The sequence below is a fragment of the Hemicordylus capensis genome, chromosome 2, assembly GCF_027244095.1.
Source record: "Hemicordylus capensis ecotype Gifberg chromosome 2, rHemCap1.1.pri, whole genome shotgun sequence".
NCBI lineage: Eukaryota > Metazoa > Chordata > Lepidosauria > Squamata > Cordylidae > Hemicordylus > Hemicordylus capensis.
The window spans coordinates 318,370,788-318,391,641 of record NC_069658.1 but is presented as its reverse complement, the minus strand read 5'-3'; the positions used below and the strand labels follow the sequence as shown (position 1 = coordinate 318,391,641).

At 44.5% G+C, this 20,854-nt stretch overlaps 1 long non-coding RNA gene across 1 annotated transcript; it reads right to left on the bottom strand.

The window, feature by feature from the left end:
- Window positions 1–5,350: 5,350 nt before the first annotated feature.
- On the bottom strand, window positions 5,351–20,191 carry LOC128347887 (uncharacterized). Its single transcript, XR_008317790.1, has 3 exons — window positions 20,011–20,191; window positions 17,747–17,915; window positions 5,351–5,479 (listed from the first exon to the last, which is right to left on the bottom strand). It is a non-coding gene; the product is annotated as an uncharacterized LOC128347887 (long non-coding RNA).
- Window positions 20,192–20,854: the final 663 nt, after the last annotated feature.

Here is a 20,854-nt window from a genome sequence, read left to right as displayed (position 1 = left end):
CTGCAGAGTAAAACCATTCATAAAAATTCTATGCCTGAAGCAGTTTTGAAATGGGAAGAATAAATGCAACTGTGGTTTCATGCTCTGGAGAAATCTGTTGCTAAGCAATTAGATTACTCATTCATTATTAATCTTTTTGTTGTTGGAATTATCTGGATTTTGAGGCTTGATCTCTGAATCACCTGCCTGCACTTATTTCTTTTCCCTTTAATACTCTTCATATATAAATAGATAATATGACAGTATAGTAACCTCTGGCCCCTCAAGCTATTTTACATCTCCCACAATAGGTCTTAATTTGCTCTTGTTCTTAGTTGTGGAAAAATGTCTGACAATAACTTACTTAAATTATTTTCCTTCTAGATAGTTGTATACATCCAGGCACCAACTATATAGATGAACTGAGGAATAATTCTTATTCTCTGATGCTGGATGCTGAGGACATCTTGTGAGTAGGTTATCCTTCCCCACATGCTGCTGGGCAGGGCTATGCTAATTAGACAGAGCCTTTAAGAGCCTGGGAAGGATAACGCCACCCAGTTCTTTTGGTCCTGCCTTTGCTCCAGGCAGAACTTTTCTCTCTTTACAGCAATCTGATCTTTGATCCTTATCTTTTCACACCTTATCTTCCTCTTAAAAAACCTCTACTCCTTCACTGTTTCTTCCTGCTTGTTCTGCTCCTTTCCTTCGCTGATTTTTAAAAAACGTTTTCCTTCTCACTTTTTCCTTAGCTTTACCCTCTCTATCCTCCTCTTATGAACCTCATGGAGCCAATAGACCCGGCACTACAGCTCAGGACCTTCCTCGTTCTGAAGGGTCAGAACATTCCCATCCAGCAGGATGCCGGTTGCCCCAGTTCCCCCGGTTTCCCATCCAGCAGGACACTGGGGAAACTGCCACCTGCTGCTTCTTAGCTGTTGCAGGCAGATGAGGAATAAACAGCCCAGAAAGCCAAACCCAGTCTCCCACCCTCAGACCACAAGACTCGAAGCCAAGCAACTCTGTGAGGAACAACTTTGGAGGAGGATGTTGGCTAGGCTGCAGCCTCAATCCTAACCCCTCTGGAGACAAGGAACTGGGTGGCAATGGCCTCCACAGCAGCAGCAGCCATGCGCCAAACCACCACTGCCCCACAGGCCATTCAGGTGGTGGTGGGAACTTCAGGGGTCACCCACACTCACAGTCATGCCTCCCCACCCCCCACCTCCAGGACTCAGTACAAACAGAGGGCAATGTAGAGAAGAATCAATGCACCACCGTGACTTCCACTTCTACAGGAATCATGATGCGATCCGAGCATTCCAGTCCCTCTCCCAATACCACTCACTAGGGCTCCCTTACTCAATAGCCCTCATTAGCTGAATTCTGCCCCCACCCACTCCCAAAAATGCCTGTGGTGTGACAGTCCTGGTTCCAGGACACCCTGGAAAAAGTTGTTCAGGACAAGGGGAGAAATAAAAAGAAACACAGGAGCGATCAGTCCTCTTGTCTGCTTCATCCTCCTTCTCTTAAAAGTCCAAAGGGAAGAATAAGCATGTCCACATCAAAATATAATATACCCAATTCTGAGCTGCTCACTAGCATAATAAATCAGACTGTTCACTCATTTGAACTCTCCAGAGGGGGGTGGGGCTCTCCACTAAGATAACCTATTACCCCAATTCCATATGAGTTAGATAAGACACCATTGATCCACATGGATCCTGACATGGAAATAATTACCATTGACCCAGATACCATTGATGAGGAGGTGGAATGGATAGATGGCCAGGATCCAGAGGCCCCGGACACCTCTCAAAGTCTTTTTCCCCCAGAAGACTTTATTCCTCTGATTACCAAAGCTATGAACACTCTGGGACTGTAATCTGTACCTCCCACTGTTGCCCAACCCATCTCTAAGGGTGTCATAGTTTTCCCTGAGCCCAACAGTTTAGGATTTGGCACTACCATTTCCTGAGCCATTCATGGATGCCATGAAACAGGAATGGAAACTACCAACATCTTATAGAAGGTCCTTAGCAGTGGTTAATAGATTCTTCTCTTTTCAACCAGAGGCTGCTGATCTGCTAAAAATGCCTCCCACAGACGGCCCCATGTTGGCCCTGCTCTCGGGCTTGCTGCTGCCCTGCTATGGCGAGGCTGCATTAAAAGATCCCAATTACAAACACATTTAGTCCACATACAGGCATACCCAAGATGCTTCCTCCCTACCAATCCGGTCCTCAGCGACAGCCTCGGCATCCAGAGCATCCCTAATGTGGCTGGATGACCTCTTACACGACCCACCCACCAGCCCTAATCGTCTTAGAAAACAACTGATACAGGTACAAAAGGCCCAGGCATCCATCTCAGAAGCCACTATGGACTCTATCCACTTTACTTCTTGAGCTTTCGCTGTTGCAGTGGTAGGCCATCTAGCTAAAGCACTGGCAGGTGGACACTAATTCCAAACTGATAACTCTTATCTGACGATGGCACTAAGCTCTTTGGAGAAGAGACATTAAAGGACCTCCTGATGGAGTCCAAGGACAAGTGGAAGTCTATGCCTACCACCCAGCACAAGATCAATCATTTCCCACCAAGGAAGACTCTTCAATCCTTTTAGAACTTTAGAACACCATTTTAGGCATGCAATAGGGACTTACGGTCCCAATGCCCAACATGGAACCATCCATGCCCAGCAAAGCCATTCAGCCAAGGCTGCCAGACCTCCCCTACACATTAAACAAACATTCTGACTGGGGGACACTCAACCTAGGGGGTTGCCTGTCAGCACATTTTCATTCCTGGGAACTGACCACAACAGACAAGTGGGTACTTGTCTCCTTGGAGTCAGGGTACAAAATAGAATTGGATGCCTTCCCCCCAAACCACTTCCTACCAACTCCAGTCTCATGTTTGCCTACAAACATGCAGGCCTTCTCAAAGTCATTCACCATTTGCTGGACATAAGGGCTATTGAGTTGGCACCAGGGGGAAGGCATTTATTCTATACTATTTACAATTCCCAAAAAGGATGGCTCCCTCAGAGTGGTCCTCAGCCTAAAGTATCTAAATCGATGGTAAAGAAGAAAATTACGGATCTTTCTGATCCATTGCAGAGGCACTTCATCATGGCGACTTCCTTTCTTCCATAAACCTCAAGGAAGCTTTATCTTCATGTCTTGATCCACCCCACCAGCCAGCACCTGCTCTACTTCAAGTGTGCCAGAGAACACTATCAATACATGGTTCTACCCTTCAGCCTGTCCTTGGCACCCAGGATTTTCACAAAGATCCTGTCCGCAGTCATTGCTCACCTCAGATTGCAGGGCATACACATCGTTGCGTTTTTAGATTATCTGCTCATTTAATCACCATCCCTAACCTCCGCGCAGACAGATTTGCAAATGACTCTATGGGTTCTGGACAACCACGAATTTCTTACCAACAGGCTCAAGAGCCACCTTGTGCCATCCCACCAACTCCTACACCTGGGAATGCTGATAGGCACTCAGGCAAACAGACTGTTTCTTCCACAGGATCACCTGAACAAGCTGAATGAAGCCATCCAGACTGCCCTGGCACGCAGGAACGCTCCATTACTCTCTCTAGCACAACTTCTAGGTCTCATGGTGGCAGCCCTGGACTCAGTTCCATGGGCCAGGTTCCACCTCTGGATTCTTCCTCCTGCCAGACCAACTGTCCATTGCCAGGAAGGCCAACTAACTGATTAAAATTCCCCTGCCTGTGTTATAGTCATTCAAATGGTGAATAAATCCTGACGATCTGTCAAGAGGAAAACAATTCCTAGATCCTCCAAGGATCATAGTGACCACAGATGCAAGCAACCTCAGTTGTGGGGCTCACTGACAACACCAATGGGCTCAGGGCTTACGAACACAAGTAGAGGCAAAACACAGCATAAGCTGGTAGAAACCCAGAGCCATAAGGCTCGCTCTCCTGGCATTTCAAGCACCACTGGCCCACCAACATGTCCTTGTACGAACAGATAACTGCCAAAGCACATGTCAACAGACAGGGAAGCATCAAGTCCTGCTCCCTACACAATGTCAGTTCTTCTGCTACAATGAGCAGAGACCAACCTAGCATCCATCACAGCACACCATGTTCAGAGGGACTTCAACTCAGTTGCAGACTGGCTCAGCCACAAGGAACAACTGCAAGGGGAATGGGAACTCAAACCATCGGTTTTTCAACACCTCACTGAACTTTTCGGGACTCCGCTGGTAGATCTCTTCGGTACCTCACACAACATGAAGCTTCTGAGGTTCTTTACCAGATTTCCATGCAACCAAGTGGAAGCAGTGGATGCCCTGACAGCTCCATGGCCCCAAGGTCTGCTTTATCCCTTTACACCATTTCCACTCCTCAGCCAGGTCCTCGGGAAGGTACGTCTTTGCCAGGCGCAAGTTCTACTCATAGCTCCATTCTGGCCCAGGAGAACCTGGTTCGTGAAACTCAATAATGTGGCAGTAGCAAGCAGACCCCTGGTTCCTTCCAATCTCCAAGGACCTTCCACACCAGGGCCCAGTTTACTATCATGACCCAGCCTGATTAAGTCTAGCTACCTGGCTACTGAATGGACAGGGGTGGAGCCACCATTGAATGGATGGGTTCAAAGAATCCAGGCTGCCACCCCTCAGGGGCCATGACTTGTGCCCCAGATACACCTCACGCATCTGACTTCAGATGCGGGGGGCATGATTTAGCTCCCAAACAGGGCCACAGCACACAACCCCATTTTTAAGCTAAATCGGCCAGCGCTGCATTTTCAGCCCTGCTGGAGCGACTCCCTCTGCCTTCATTTCTTCCTATCATGACAATATCTGCCTTCTTCTGCTACATTTGGCCTATAAGAACTGGGCGGGGTTATCCTTCCCAGGCTCTTGAAACACAACATAGTCCTGCCTAGGAGCACGTGGGTAAGGATAACCCACTCAGGAGATGTCCTCAGATCCAAAAACAAGAAGAAGCCTTCATGGTAAGTGAGCAATGCTCCGTTTTCTGTTTGCTTTGACATGTACATTTGTCTAAAGTCGCATATTCAAATATCCATGTAAGCCAGTAAGGAGCAAACATGGATTTTCAAAATAATGACAAAGTTATATCTGTGCAGATGACTTAGGAATTCTTATTTGGGGCTTTTGTGAACTGTCAGCCATTCCCACAAATAGTTACAGCCAATCAACCCCAATATTCCCCAAAAGGCTGTTGGGTGCTAGCAACAACAGAATTTACCCAACAGTAGAAGCTAGCATGCATGTGCTAGCTTGCCTATTAGCAAGGAAAGAAGAAATCAGGTAAGTCAGTGTGAGAGGAAGTGAGAGGCCTGATACTTTTTGCGGCTTGTACCTGAATTCTCCATAAAGATGATAGTTGTGCCACTGCTATAAGAAAGCCATTTAGCTCTGGAATCTCCTGGGACAGAGAACATCAGGGCCCAGACATGATCATATGAGCATCTGGGACCTCCCACCTGTGAGAGGAGGTAAACAGTTTCAGGGATGAGACAGAGTGGAAAGAACCATTTACTCCCTGCCATTGGGACCCCCCCCCCAAACACGCTATGCGTCCTTTGCACCCAAAGCGCCAGTTCGGGAAGAGGCTTTGCAGAGAGAGGAGCTCTGCTTGCGAGCTCCTCTCTCCTTCTCAAAATGTGGACTTCCTAACCGGGTGAGAGGGGACTCGGGCAGCTGGGAGGGCGGGAGGGCGGGCGGCAGCAATTGTTTGGGCTCGCCATCACCGCCTCTGGACTCTGGCCTCCTGGGCAGGCAGAGAGTGCCGCCCCCACCGCCCAGAGTGCCGCCCGCCCCCGTCGTCTTTCCCTTCCTGCGGCATGGCTGGTCCTCTTGCCGCCGCCTCTACCCTCCTCCCGGCTTTCCCGTTCGTGTTGCGGCTGGGCTGGGGGGACTCCTGTTGGTGAAATAGCCAACAATCTTCTAAGATCGTGCCACGATAAACCCGGTCTCCCCGGCCGGGCAAGGGCCCCAAGCCGCTATGGCGCTATGCGTCCTTTGCACCCAAAGCGCCAGTTCGGGAAGAGGCTTTGCAGATAGAGGAGCTCTGCTTGCGAGCTCCTCTCTCCTTCTCAAAATGTGGACTTCCTAACCGGGTGAGGGGGACTCAGGCAGCTGGGAGGGCGGGCGGCGGCCGCAGCAGCATTTACATGGGCCAATTTGGCCCTTAATCATGTGGGGGGGCGGGAGAGGAGGAATCGTGGGCGCATGGTGGCACACCAACAGGAACAGCGATGATTGTATGGGGGTAAGGTAGGTCCATCCCTGCAATTCCCGCTGCTTGCCCTCTCAGTCATGAGCATAGCCTTCTGGAATAGAGCCATAGCACAATTTTGATGCTTTACATGAAAGCAATACAAGCACAGTTGATGCAGAAAATGTAAATCATTAAGTGCTTAAAGCATCCTGGGAGAAAATCCTTCATCCATAAATCACATATTTTACAAAGCTGTGCAATTATAAATGCAATAAAGAAGGAGAAACGGGGTCCTTGGGGAAGAGTTAAGGATATGTGTTTCACCTATAAAGTTCCACTCTTTGTAAAGTTTGAAAGTCTTAAGTTTAACCTTGGTTCTGATTTTTGAGCTGTTTAAATTGTATGTACTTATTTGCTAATCAAAATACTCTGCCAAGGACTCTCACCCCTGCAATACTGATGCATACTCTAAACCTCAACTTCACCTTCAAATTAGGCAGGATTTTCTTCCTCTAAGCATTGATATTATTTCAGGGTGAGGACAAGAGAGAGGAAGAAGGAATTAAAAAAAACACCAACCAAGCCCATTATAGAAAGAAAAGAGGAAAAGACAAAGAGAAGAATTTTTTTAAAAAAGGGGGGGGAAGGAGAGCGAGAAAAGGAAGGAAAGGAAAGAAAGGAACAGGAACAGAAAGAAAACAGAAACAAAAAAAGGGGGGGCAAGAGAAAGGAAGAAGGAAAAAGGGGGGGAACCTAGCGCCCGTTATTATAATGGGCTTAAAAATACTAGTACTGTATAACAATGTGGGTCTTATCCCTGAATTGTAGCTCCACTAAGATTTTTGTTTTTCTTTTAAGAAAAACTTTCTGGCTAGTACCTGTCTTAATATTTAAAGAGATAATATTAAAGTTTAATATTTAAACTTTAGTTTGGATTTCTTTGAAATTAAACACAGTGTGCTCCAGAAGTTATGTAGACAGGGCACATAACTCTTTTTACATAGGACTAACTGAAGAAGTTATATTAGCCTTCTGTCTTTTGCTCTCTCCTTCTGCCACTCCCCACAGGTACTGCTACTACTAAAATAGTGTGCTCTGTATTTATAGCCTTACTGAAAACTTCCTAAAGTTTACTCATCATGGTATGACTTAAGGCACACCCCTCCTCTCAGGGCTAAAAATAACATTCTGTAAAGTGTGCTGAATCCAGATTTGCTGAATGACGTAGAGCTACTCTTACTGCTAAGTGATTGAAATTTATGCTATCTCCAGTTTCTCCAGCCACTGTTTATTTAGCAGTCAGCCAGTCTGTCAATATTTCTCTAGGTAGTTGTTTGTAGTACTTAGCTAGCCTTATCTGGTCATTTAGCCATTGAGCATGTTTTACATATTCATATTACTATGAGTTATCTAGATGAGTTTTTCAGAATATGTTTTCTCATTTATTTTTTCTTTCCTCTGTTCATAATTCTTTCTTTCAGTTACTCCACTGGAGCATTGCTAAATGTCTGGAGAACTCAATCTCTGTGGGGGGCGGGGGAAACACTTCTGTCTACAGAGATACATTTCTAGGATGTGAAGGTTCTTTTTCTTCTTCTTCGTTTGTCTGCTTGCATGTTCCTTTTGCTCAAGATTCTTAGATAAAAATGCACAGAGCAGAAAACCTTTGACTGCAAAGTCCATTCTAGGATTGACACATGTGCTGTAGATACTTACATAGTATAGATATACAGCATAGACCTGACAGCCTGAAGGGCAAATGGTCATACTTAAGATTTTTAGGAAGCATAATTTATGCCCTTAACATTTTCCTTGTTTTGTAACAATAACTGCTCCTCTACTATTGCCACAAAAAGTTGACATTGGATGGAAAGTTTTATTGTGTGTAGGAAAGGCTACATTTACCTTAAGCAGAGTTGCATTCTATTTATGGCCCTCTACCAAACTTCCTGATGTTGCTGAAAGCCTGGATATGGTTTCAGCCTAGATACACTTGGGCAGATCCCAGTTTTAGCACTTAAATTATAAGCTGCCTATAAGTAGTTCCTTTGACACTGTTCCAGCAGACAAGTGACAGGCTAGCTATAGCTGTGTAGAAAGCATGTAGGATCACCACAGTCCTTGGACAAGTTAGGGTTTTTGGTGAGACCCAACTATGGCTATAATACGGTGGGGGCACCAAAGATTATGATGAACCACACACATGCGTTACAGGCATATATTTAATCCAGATCCCCAACCCAGCTGAGTGTTTCAGCACTCCTGTTTCTTTAAACACTCAAATTGACAGTGTTCCAGGAAAGAGCTCAAAATGAAGTTGCAGAAAGACACAGCTCTCAGCCCAGAGAGGCCCCCTAGTGCCTCACAGTAAGATCCTGAACAAATGCTCCTTCTTCTCTTCTCCATGGAATAAACAACTTGACATGAATTGCCACACACTAGAAGTGCAAGGCTCTGTAGACTAGGTCCAGGTGTGATTTAACCCATGGAATTTACATTGCCTAACCCTGCCCTATACCAAGTGCAAGTTGTCAGCAGACTCTACAGCAAATGCACAAAGACCTTTTCTGCAAAAGGCTTACGTATTTATCTCATTATAAGACCCCTGGTAACAGTCAAAAAAGAACCCCAAACAAGACCTAAGGAAGGGGGAAAGAGGCCCATTATTACTTCTGTTTATAATACAGGCATTAAATCTCAGGGTTTATTTTAAGGCTTTCAAAAATGCCTATTCACAAGGCTTCTCGCTTGTGAAGTGGTTTGAAATCCTCAGGTGAAGCTGAGCAAATTGCTAGTAGTGAGTTACTCATTGCTTCTGGAAACATTTTTGGGTTCCTTCCTGTTCTACAACTGATACTATACTGATGATATCTACATATACTAATCAGCAAAACTGATCAAACAGACGCACAGCATGAGAAAGCAAAACCATTATGCAAGAAGAAGAAAATAAAAGCAAGCCAGTGAAGAAACAAAGACATGTAAGTTAAAGCTCACCCTAGGTGAGTCATTGCCTAAGCAAACAAGGAAGGCCTAGCAGAAACAGTGTGGCAAAAATAATCAGCTGGGAATTTCCTCATGTTTATTATCATGATCCAGGATACCTAGGGAGGGATAGCCATGCTCGTCCATTGCAGCAAAAAGAGTCTTGTGGTACCATAAAGATTTAACAGATTTACTGTGGCATGTTTTTTTTTTTTGTAGAGCCTACTTCATCATGATGTGTTAGTTTGAGTTGGTGTAGATACTAGTGGTAAAACTATTTATCCAGCTATGTTATACTAATTTAATTTCTGTAGTGGGAAAACAGTAGTGGGGGAAAACTTCCTGATTAAGTCTGGTCCCGATTGAATGTAATTTGCTGATAAATACTTTTTTTTTTTGCATTTTAAATTTTTATTGGCTTTTACAATAGCTTTACATTCAAATTACATTCATTTATTTATTTAAGTAAATATTGACTTCCCGCTTACCTATCTGCATGGTTCACGTTAACTATACATATAAACCATTGCTATAATAATTCAAAACATAGATACTCCACATTACTACTCGATTTTACCCAACCCAACCTGCTGTTATTACTATATTTCAAACCCTGCTGAAAAGTCCAGATTAGAAAAATAGTTCTTTAAGTAAAGTAAAAATGGTTCCCAGTCTTCTTTGAAAGATTCCAAATTTTCATCCCTTATAAGTGCTGTAAGCTTTGCCATCTCAGCATATTCCAAAATTTTTATCAACCAGACTTCTTTTGAGGGCATTTTAGTGTCTTTCAATTTCTGCGCATATAATATCATAGCCGCCGTGGTTGCATACATAAAAAATGTTAAATTTCTTCTGGAAAACGCTCCTTGGGTTATTCCCAGCAGGAAGGATTCTGGCCTCGTAGGAAATGTCATTTTAATAATTTGCTGATAAATTCTAGTTCAGCAATTTCACACTCGGTTTGAAGTCTTTTGCTTAAAGTTTGGCTTAGTATGTTAGAAGATGGAAATCTTCTATTGATTTCCAAATGTTGCTATTTTTAAGTCAATACCAACTTATTCTTACATAGAACTGACCTGTTTGTCCTTTTGCCATCAGCAAAAGGGCACCAATGGAATATAGCATGTTAGAACCAGAAGGTGAGCAGATGAATGAGTGCCTAATGGTATGAGTTGAGTTCTAGAACAACATTGCCTGAGTAGATATAGCAACATATGGCATTGGATTTTGTGTCTGTTAGGCTACCTGTTCTTGCCGGAGAGCAGCCATTTTAAATGACACCATTATCTTTAAGCAAGAACAGGCCTATCAGCTAAGATGGGCTGTAAATGATGTATTGTAGAAATTTAGTTGGGAACTATGGGTGTCAATTGGTGTGCTTCTGGCCCCGACCTGTACTAGGGAACTCCCAGGCACCAGTCTGGCCTTGATAATCTGTCACCTTACGTGTGTGTGTGTGTGTGTGTGTGTGTGTGTGTGTGTGTGTGTAATGCTTGATGTAAATTCTTCATATGTGATTGGATATGACCAAGGAACTGTGTCAATTGCAGTCATATCATAGGATTTGACCATAGATAATGGATTGTATTAGCACTGGGTACTAGCCATACATAGCTTTATACTACATCTATAGAAGAATGCATAACATTATGCACTTTGTTAATTTCATGATGGAATTTAGAAGAACAGAGTGTTGCTTGTTAAAAATTTACTATCCTTTTTTCTTCTACAGTGCTTACTCTTGTATAAGATTCCTGCCCCCCTTGAATTGCAGTAGTTATATAACAGTCAATCAAAAGTAAATCCATGGGAGGGATTGTGATTCAGGCATGATTTAAGTACCTAATGAATACAAAGAGCAAATTTCATGGGGGAAGAAAGGTTTGTCCTTGCCTCTTTTGTAAATCCAACCCAGCCAGCAGAATAGCCAAATCAATACCATGGTTCTAAGAACCTCTGTGATAACTCTATACAATGTAGCAATGCTCTTCAACCTGTTATATGACTGAGATGAGAATGGTATGATAGGGTGCCTAGTGAAGACCAGCACAAGAGCAGGACTTTATCACTAACTTCAAGGCTGGTTTAAGCATACTGCAACTTCAGGGGGCCACAACATTTGAGGGGGCCTCGTGCTGGGCTGGGGTTTGTGCAGAAGAATAGCAACAGGAGGGGAGAGGGAGACTGTCTCAGAAGCCATTCTCTTGTGAGATGGGATTTCAGACAGGTTGGCCCTCCACTGATTCTGAGAGATGAAGAAGCCATGGGGCAGCTGAGGATGATGCGAGCCTCAAAGAGCTGAAGGACCAAGCACTTTCTGTGGGCAAAGCAGGGGCTCTATCCCATAAGTTTTCCCTGGACGTAGGAAGCTGCCTTGCACTGAGTCAGGACTTTGGTCCACCTAGCCCAGTGTTGTCTACCCTGACTGGCAGCAGCTCCCGAAGCTCCTGCCCAGCTCTGCTACCCGAGAACTTTGCAACTAGAAATTGAACCTAGGACCTTCTGAATGCAAAGTGTATGTTTTGCACACTGAATTCCTTCTATTAATGATATGCAGTGTGAACAAGTCTTTCCTTTTCTCCATCCTAAATCTCAGGCCAATTTTAGCTTCATTGGATGCCCCCTGCAATGAAAATGTGGCAAATAAAAATGAAGAAAGGAGAAGTTGCTTGGAGTCTGCTGTTGGTGTGCACTCACTCGCGCTCATTCTCTCACTCACTCACTCACTCACTCACTCACTCACTCACTCTCTCTATGTTCTAGATTGTTGCCAGCTTAGCTGAGGCAGTGGAGCAGCTGAGGGTCAAGGTGACAACCTCACCACTCTTTAGCCCATAGAGAATTAGCTATACAGAGGTGTCTCCAAACTTAATTTTGCAGTAGGCCCCAAAATTTCTAGACCTGGCCCTGACTAACTTACATGCCAACCAAAATCTGGCAATTGCAGAACCAACTATATTGACCTGACAAATGTTACTCCTTTATAAATCTTTGTGTGTGCTAAATGTTTGAAGGCAAATGTTAGTATTGGAGGCAAGCAAGAGAGTCTCCTCACTTAAGGACAGATGGGGCATTGCCCTACCACCATCTAAGTGTCCTCCACTTTCTCCAGCCCCCCTACCTTGGCTTTGCTGAAGCACCAAGGCATTCTGCAATGCTTTCTCTCAGGCTATAGCAGGCAGCTCTTTCTGGCCACGACCCCAGCTCCCCCTGCCACTAGGGATGTGTGAACCGGTTCGAATTCGAACTGGTTCAAATTTGAACCAGGGTGGTTCAAAGGTTCGAATTCAAACCGAACCAGCCATCAGGTTCAAGCTGCAGGTTGGAATTCGAACTGAACCAGGGGGTGGTTCGATTCGAACCGGTATAATGGGACTCAAACAAGGCCATTATACCTTATTGTGGAGCACCCATGGGTGCCAACAACCACCCAAACCCTGAAGCAATCGGACAGTCCAACGATTTTTTATGAATATTTGAAATATTTTAAATTATTATTCTCATAGAGTATAATGGGACCCGAACCAGCCCATATCCCCTATTGTGGAGCACCTATGGGCACAAAAGCGGGATGAGTGGTAGACAACCAGGGGTGCCTACCACCCACAAAACCCCAAGGCAATTGGACACTCCTCTGATTATTGGTGAATTTTAAAATTATTTTTGAATTCCTCATAGGGAATAATTAGGATTGCAGCAAATGTAGAGCTTCACGTCGGGGGGAAAGGGGTGTCCTAGAGCAGAGTGTGGTAGGTGGTAGTTCCTAGGGTGGGCAAGGAAGCTATCAGAATTATTTGAAAGGAATTGGGCAAAGGGCTGATTTTTAAGTGATTTTTGAAGTTTATGCTTCTTTAAGGTTTTTCTCCATAAAGAAGCATGGAGGTGTCAGCAAATGTATAGCTTCACATCGGGGAGAAAGGGGTGGCCTAGAGCAGAGTGTGGTGGGTGGTAGTGCCCAAGTGGGGCCAGGAAGCTATCAGAATTATTTGAAAGGAATTGGGCAAAGGGCTGATTATTAAGTGATTTTTGAAGTGTATGTGTCTTTAAGGTTAGCAGATGAGAGTGGATTCATGGTTTGTAACTGAAAATCTTATATGCTGCCAAAGAATCTATACTCAGAACACTTCAGAAACAATAAAACCTAGTACCCAGTATGGGTTAGCAACCCATGGGGGTGGTTGGCACCCTCTTTGCACTAGACCACCACTCACTCTGGGCCACCCCAACACCCCACAAGTGGCTTTAAGCTTTTTCTCCATAGGGAAGAATGGAGGTTTCAGCAGCCCCATAACTGCACTTGGGGGGTGCTGGGGTGGCCCAGAGCAAGGGTGCCAACCACCTCCATGAGTTGCTAACCCATGGGGTACTGGGTTTTGTTGTTTCTGAAGTGTTCTGAGTGTAGATTCTTTGGTAGCATATAAGATTTTCAATGGCAAACCATGAATCCACTCTCATCTGCTAACCTTAAAGACACATAAACTTCAAAAATCACTTAAAAATCAGCCCTTTGCCCAATTCCTTTCAAATAATTCTGATAGCTACCTGGCCCCCTTTGGGCACTACCACCCACCACACCTTGCTCTAGGCCACCCCTTTCTCCCCAATGTGAAGCTATACATTTGCTGCAATCCTCATTATTCTGTATGAGGAATTCCAAAATAATTTTAAAATTCACCAATAATCAGAGGAGTGTTCGATTGCCTTGGAACTTTGTGGATAGTAGGCACCCCTGGTTGTCTACCACCCACCCCACTTTTGTGCCCCTAGGTACTCCACAATAGGGGATATGGACTGGTTCAGATCCTATTATACCCTATGAGAATAATAATTTAAAATATTTCAAATATTCATAAAAAATCATAGGGGTGTCAGATTGCTTCAGGGTTTGCATGGTTGTTGGCACCCCTTGGTGCTCCACAATAAGGAATAATGGGCTGGTTCTAGTCCCATTATACCCTATGTGAAAAAATAATAATAATTTTCAAAAATTCATTTAAAAAATCGTATGAGTGTCCGATTGCTTTGGGGTTTGGGTGGCAGGTACCACTGGGTGCCAGCTACCATCCTACCAATTTTTGGATGTCCAAACCAGTTCTAACCAGTTCAAAACGGTTCAAAATCGAACCAAACCAGGGGGAGGTTCGAGCAAAACCAAAACCGAACCACCCCTTCCTGTTTCGAACCTGGTTTGAATTCGAACCGAACTGGGCAAACCGGTTTTGTGCACATCCCTACCTGAAACCCCTAGCACTTCTCCAGTAAGAACTGATCCGCCTACTTTCCTTTCACTATCCCTACACCTGGACTAAATTTGGTCCAAATCGGTTAAGCAGTTCACAAGTTAGCCCACTTGTGCCTCAAATGTTCATGCATCTGCCATCTTGAATTGCGATGGATGACTTCATCACAAACTATGTGTTTGAAGTGTCCATATGTGTCCCTACAATTGTGACAAATTTGGTCCAAATCGATACTCCCTTGCACCTCAAACATCTACGTGTTCGCCATTTTGAATCAGGGTTGATGACATCATTACAAACTATGCCCTTGAGCCATCCCTATGTGACCTTATACCTGTAGCAAGTTTGGTTCAAATTGGTTAGGCAGTTAACAAGTTAGCCCAATTGCGCCTCCTATGTTCACACGTCCACCATTTTGAACTGGTGTGGATGACATCATCACAAACCATGCTGTTTAGGTGTCCCTGTCTGTCACTCACTACAACTGTACCAAATTTGGTTCAAATTGATTAGGCGGTCCACAAGTTAGCCCTCTTGCACCTCAAACATGCATATGTCTGCCATCTTGGGGCAAGGTAACTGACATCATTACAAACTACACCATTGAGATGTCCCTATGTGTCACTCACTACAACTGTACCAAATTTGGCTTCAATCAGTCCAAATGTTAGCCCACTAGCACTAGGGGTGTGCACGGAACCGTCTGGCCCGGTTTGGTTCAAGGCTGGCCCGGCCTCAAATGGAACTGGGCCAGTTCAGTCAGGCCCCCATCAAACACCCCCCCACGGTCGAGTCCCAGACTGGTCCACAAACTTAAATGTGAAGCAAGTACCTGTAGCCCCTTCGGGGAGCTTGCTGTAGCCACGGGTGGTGGGTTCCGCACGGGTTCCCTTTCCCCCCACCGGCCTTCCTCATCACTGCCGCGGCTGGGTAAGTGAAGCCTTTTTGGCACTTTCAGGCCTCTGTAAGAGTGAGCGGCCGCCATTTTGGCAGCCACCATGCATGCACAAATGCCCTCTGCGAGGCCGCCAATTGGCATTTGTGCATGCGTAGCGGCCACCAAAATGGTGGCCGCTCACTCTTACGGAGGCCCAAAAGGGCCAAAAAGGCTTCACTTACCCAGCCGCGGCGGTGATGAGGAAGGCCGGTGGGGAAAGAGGGAACCCGCGGGGACACACACACACACACCTGCAGCTACAGCAAGCCCCCCGAAGGGGCTACAGGTACTTGCTTCACATTTAAATTTTTTTTTTAAAAAAAAGTTCATGGACCTGCTGGACCGGACCCAGCGGTCCGGTTCTGGTCCGACGGAACCAGGGGGGTGGTTCAGTTTGACCACAAACCCCCAGACCGAACCTCTGGATTGGTTCTGCACATCCCTAACTAGCACCTCAAACGATTAAGTGTCTACCATCTTGAATTGGGATGGGTGACATCACAAACTATGCCGTTGAAGTGTCCCTATAACTGTACCCAATTTGGTTCATATCGGTCCAGGCATTGCAAAATTAATGGGAGTGGGGGCAAATACAAGGACACTCACAATGCTGGGTGATCTCATGATAAGCCTACTGGAAAGTTGGCTAAAACAGCTGCTTTTCCCAATGTAAAGTTGCCTCCGGCAGGGCATCCTCCTGCAATGCTTTGCCTTGTCACAAAATGTTACTCTCTAACTATATGCACAAAAGCCAACTGGGACATTCAGTTTTGTATTATAGTATGGTGTCTGACAACACCCACAGCGAAACCTGTTTTAGATAAGCAGCTGCCTTGTGAAGACCGAAACAATGGGAGAGGAAAAGACTTCAACCCTATGCATTATTACATCCCAATGAAAATAATAGGACTTACTCTTGTGTAAACATACAAAAGATTGAGGTGGCTTTCAGCCTCTCACACAGTTTGTGTGTGCATGTGTGACTGGAGAGGAGTGTGGGAGTGTGGGAGGAGAAACATAGGAGGTGAGGCAGCTTGTCTCCATGTTTCTGTCTTCACTCTTTCTTCTCATGGTCTGTCACAGATTTTGCTGCTCTGATAACTTTATTTAGAGATAGAAGAACAAGGATAGGAAACCAGTTATCATTTACTGGAAGGAGAAAAAGCCATTCAGGGTATGTTTGGGTTTCCTTAAAATGGCAAGTTTTATGTTCAAAACTTGCATCTGCTCTGCCTCTATTTAGAATGGAGATCAGAGAGAAGGAACCAGCAAAGAGAGGTAGGTGTGTGTGTGTGTGTGTGTGTGTGTGTGTGTGTGTGTGTACGTTGCTGTCTGTTTCTGTTTTTCAATCCTTGCCTCACTTGCCCAGTTAACATACCTTTCTCATACCCTCATGATTCGCCTTGCTCCCTACGTGGTGGCGGCAGCGATGGCTATGTCTGTGTGTGCATGCACGGGCATGCATGCACGTTTCTATATAGTATTTCTATTTTTTCTGTCTGTGTGCTTGTTTCTATAGGAGAGGACTAAGGCTGCAGTCCTATGAACACTTGCTCAAGAGTAAGACTCATTGAACTCAATGGAACTTAGAAGTAAACATAGGCTTCTGAGTAAACATAGGCTTCAGTTGTAATTGTGAAATTAGTTGAAAAGCTGTTTCTTTTCATCAATTGGAAAATTTATTTTCCATTTGATGCAATGTATAGAGAGTTATGTTTATCCTAACAACCACCCTGTCTCTCCGGGTAACAACCACTTATCTCTCAGCTTAGGCTGAGAGATAAATGACAGGCCAAGAGTCATCCAGTGAATTTCATGGCTTAATGGGTATTTGAACTAATGAACTTGGGTCTCCCCAGTCTTACTCCAACACTCTTAACCACTATACCAAACTAGCTCCAAATAAAATAAAATGAGGGACATTCCCTTCCTTTTTTTCAGTACTTCAGTATTATTTGGACAGCTTTTCCATGGATTACCTCCTACCTAGAAATAATTTTTCAAAATTTTGTTGCTCTTAAACCTGGTGCTTTTTGCTATTGCCTTGCCATCTACTGGAAAAAGGAATTATGTATGTACTTTGTCCAACTACTGCAACAAGCACAGTACAGCAGGCTAAACTAACACTTCCTGTATTGTAACAATGAATGTAGCTGTTTTGATAGATATCTTTCAGTGGAAATGTAAGAACTGATATACAGTTTACCCTTTTAAATCATAGACAGTTCTTTTAAATAAGAACAAAAGACACACAGAGAGAAACCTGATCCAGAATCATCTCTTATGTTCTACCTGAATACTTGTATTGTGATCTCAAGCACTTCACAATGAGACATTTATATACTTATGAAACATTAAAATTGATTACCTGGAAGTGTGCTTTTCAGATGTACTGTTCCCTATTGCTTTCAGGTCCAAAAGTCAGGAAGCTCTTTCAAACCAGAATCCCAGCTGTCCTGTCTCTCCTTGTTTTGGAAAATCAGTAGGTCATGGCAGTTTTAAATTACTAAGGTTATGAACAGCACCAGATTCAAATGCTGGGAACAAATGGAAAACAAGGGCACCTTTTGTACAAAATGAGATGGTTACAGGATAATGGACACAGAACCTGTATTACTCTCATCCCTGATCTATATTAGGGATGCTTCACTTGAATTGTGTGTCTCTGTGTGGATTGCTGTTTTATCCTTTTACACCAGTTTTACAGAGGAGGTCATTATAATTCTACTGTGTACACATTAATTGGTGCGAAGCACTGTGTGGCTCTGCAGTATATCTGCTTGGTATTGTGGGATCTTTTGAAAAAATGCAAGCAGAGATCAAAATTAGTTTGCCTTTTAATTGTGCCACTGCCCCAACTCCATAAATATGTATTTATTTATTTGGCATGTTTCTATACCACCCCATAATCTCTAGGCAGCATGAAAATTTTGAAGGTATATATACAGGGTTCTTGTGTGAGAGAACGCACTGCCCCATCCACTTCAGTCTCAGTGACAGTCCCATATGTAGGTACTAACATCTTATCTTTCTCTCTTTCTTAGCAAATTTCTAGCACTTGTAGTTGTGGCAATAGGGATTTGCAATAGTGCCCCCAAGTACTTGTAGAAGGTTCAGACATGCTCACCATTCCTGCATAAAGAGATCTTTTATGCAGGAATGCTGAGCATGTCTGAACCTTGTGTTCCCCCCCACACCCAGCTTGGCTTCTTGCCAAGTTCTCCCCAGATGGCTCCTCATTTATCCAAGCATCAGCTGCTTCTATGACATTGCTTTTCATCTCAAGGTCAAAATGCTTTTTTTTAATGTATCAAACATTCATGTTCATGCAGAAGAAATATTTTCAACTACAGTGTATTTATTTTCAACTTTTACTTTGAATGCAAATCCTAAATTGACTCCTGCTACCTCAGCTGCAGCTGAGATGGTTCTGTGAGGCTTGCCCAGGGAAGGGCTGAAAGTCTCTCAATCCACCAAGGCAAATGCTGATTGAAAAGTCACTATATTAACTGCCTAAAAAATGAGCACGTTGGAACTCCAGATCAAGGAGCTAGACAGTGTAGAACTGGACACCTTACCATTAGGGATGTGCACAAATCGATTTTCTCATTTCAATTTGTACCCGAATTGAATCACCACCAATTTGTTTGGGGTCCGAATCTGACACACACACCCCTTCAGAATCACCCCAGATTCAATTTGTACCCACATTTTCCAATCTGAATCAATTTGGGGCAAAAAGGTGTCCCAGTGGCAAAAGAGTGGGGTGGGTGGTAGTGCCCAATGGGTGGAAGCTACCACCCAAATTTCAAAGAAATTGGGCAAAGGGGTGATTTTTAAAGGATTTCTGAAGTTTGTGTCTTTAGGCTTTTCCCAATAGGGAATAATTGGGATTTCGTCAGCAGTTATAACTCCCCGGGCATGGGCACCAGGGTGGCCCAGAGTGGGTTGTGGTGAGTGGTAGTGTCCAATTGGTGCAAGGAAGCTACCACCCAGATTTCAAAGGAATTGAGCAAAGGAGTAATTTTTAAAATATTTTTGAAGGGTGGAGGGTGCCAACCACCCTCAAATCCACAAGCCCATGGAGCACTGGGTTTTGTTTCTGAGGTGTTCTTCTGAGAGTAGATTCTCTGGTAGGAATGAGAGTGGATTCAGTGTTTGTCATACCATACCAATGTTTGCCATTACCAGAGAATCTACTCTCAGAAGAACACCTCAGAAAAAACAAAACCCAGCGCTCCATGGGCTTGTTGTTTTGGGGGTGGTTGGCACCCTATGTGCACTACACCACCACTCGCTCTGGGCTACCCTAGTGGCCCCCAAGTGGAGTTAAGGGGCTGCTGAAATTCCCCATTATTTCCTATGGGGGAAGCTTAAAGGTGCACCAACTTCAAAAATTCTTTAAAATCACCCCTTTGCCCAATTTCTTTGAAATTTGAGTAGCTTCCGTCCATTGGGCACTACCACCCAACCCACTCTGGCCACAAAATAGAGGTCCAAATCTCCAAATTTGGGGGGTCCGAATCTGGGGCAATTTGTTTTGTACCCAAATCTGGGCAATTGAGGATAGGGGTAATTTGTTTTGTCTACAAATCATTTTGTACCTGGATCATTTCACACATCCTTACTTACCATGTAGCCCATGAAGGCAGACAGCAACAATTTTCAAAGGGTTACAGGATAAGGAGATGGCTCTCCCCCATCTTGTTCATGGGTCTGTATTCACACCATCCACTTGGAGTTCAGCCAGACCATCCTATCCAGGCCAGGAACTGGCTGAGCTCATAGGGGTATTTGCAGGACATGGGCCTGGAAGCAATCTGAAACAGAGGAAAAGAAATCTAGACCAGTGGGAATTGATCTACACCAAGGTTTAGAACCAGAGCAGGAATCAACAATGGTCAGATACAGGTGCTTCAAAACCCTGGGAGAAGATGACTTGTTCCAACAAGGCTTGATGGTAACTGAGCCCTTCTAGACTCCCTGGGTCTGACCTCCTGACTATTCCTATTCTGGGGAACAGAGCAGCATAAAAGTGTGGACCTATGAGCTGGAGTTAAGCTCACCATTATCTCTTGCTGGACATGCTATTTGTGTACTGGCAAATAGGACTGGGAGAATGTGAGGCCCTTTGTAGTGGTGATTATGCTGGTCCTTTAATAGTTTAATCTCAGGATCTCTAATTCAGCTGATCCTTGGATGGACCTTCTGATCAGGCTCCAATCAGGCTCCAATCAGGCTTATGGACCTTCTGATCAGGCTCCAAGTCAGGTGCCTGATCCAATGCCCATGCTGTCTGCTTCTGGACCTTCTGAAGAAGCTTGCCCCTCTTCCACTGAGTCTGTCCAGATCAGGGATTCTCAACGTTGGGTCTCCAGTGGCCCAAAGCCCAGTGGCCTTTGGCTGGGGATTGTGGGAGTTGAAATCCAATAACATCTGGGGACCCAATGTTGAGAATCCCTGGTCCAGATCACTG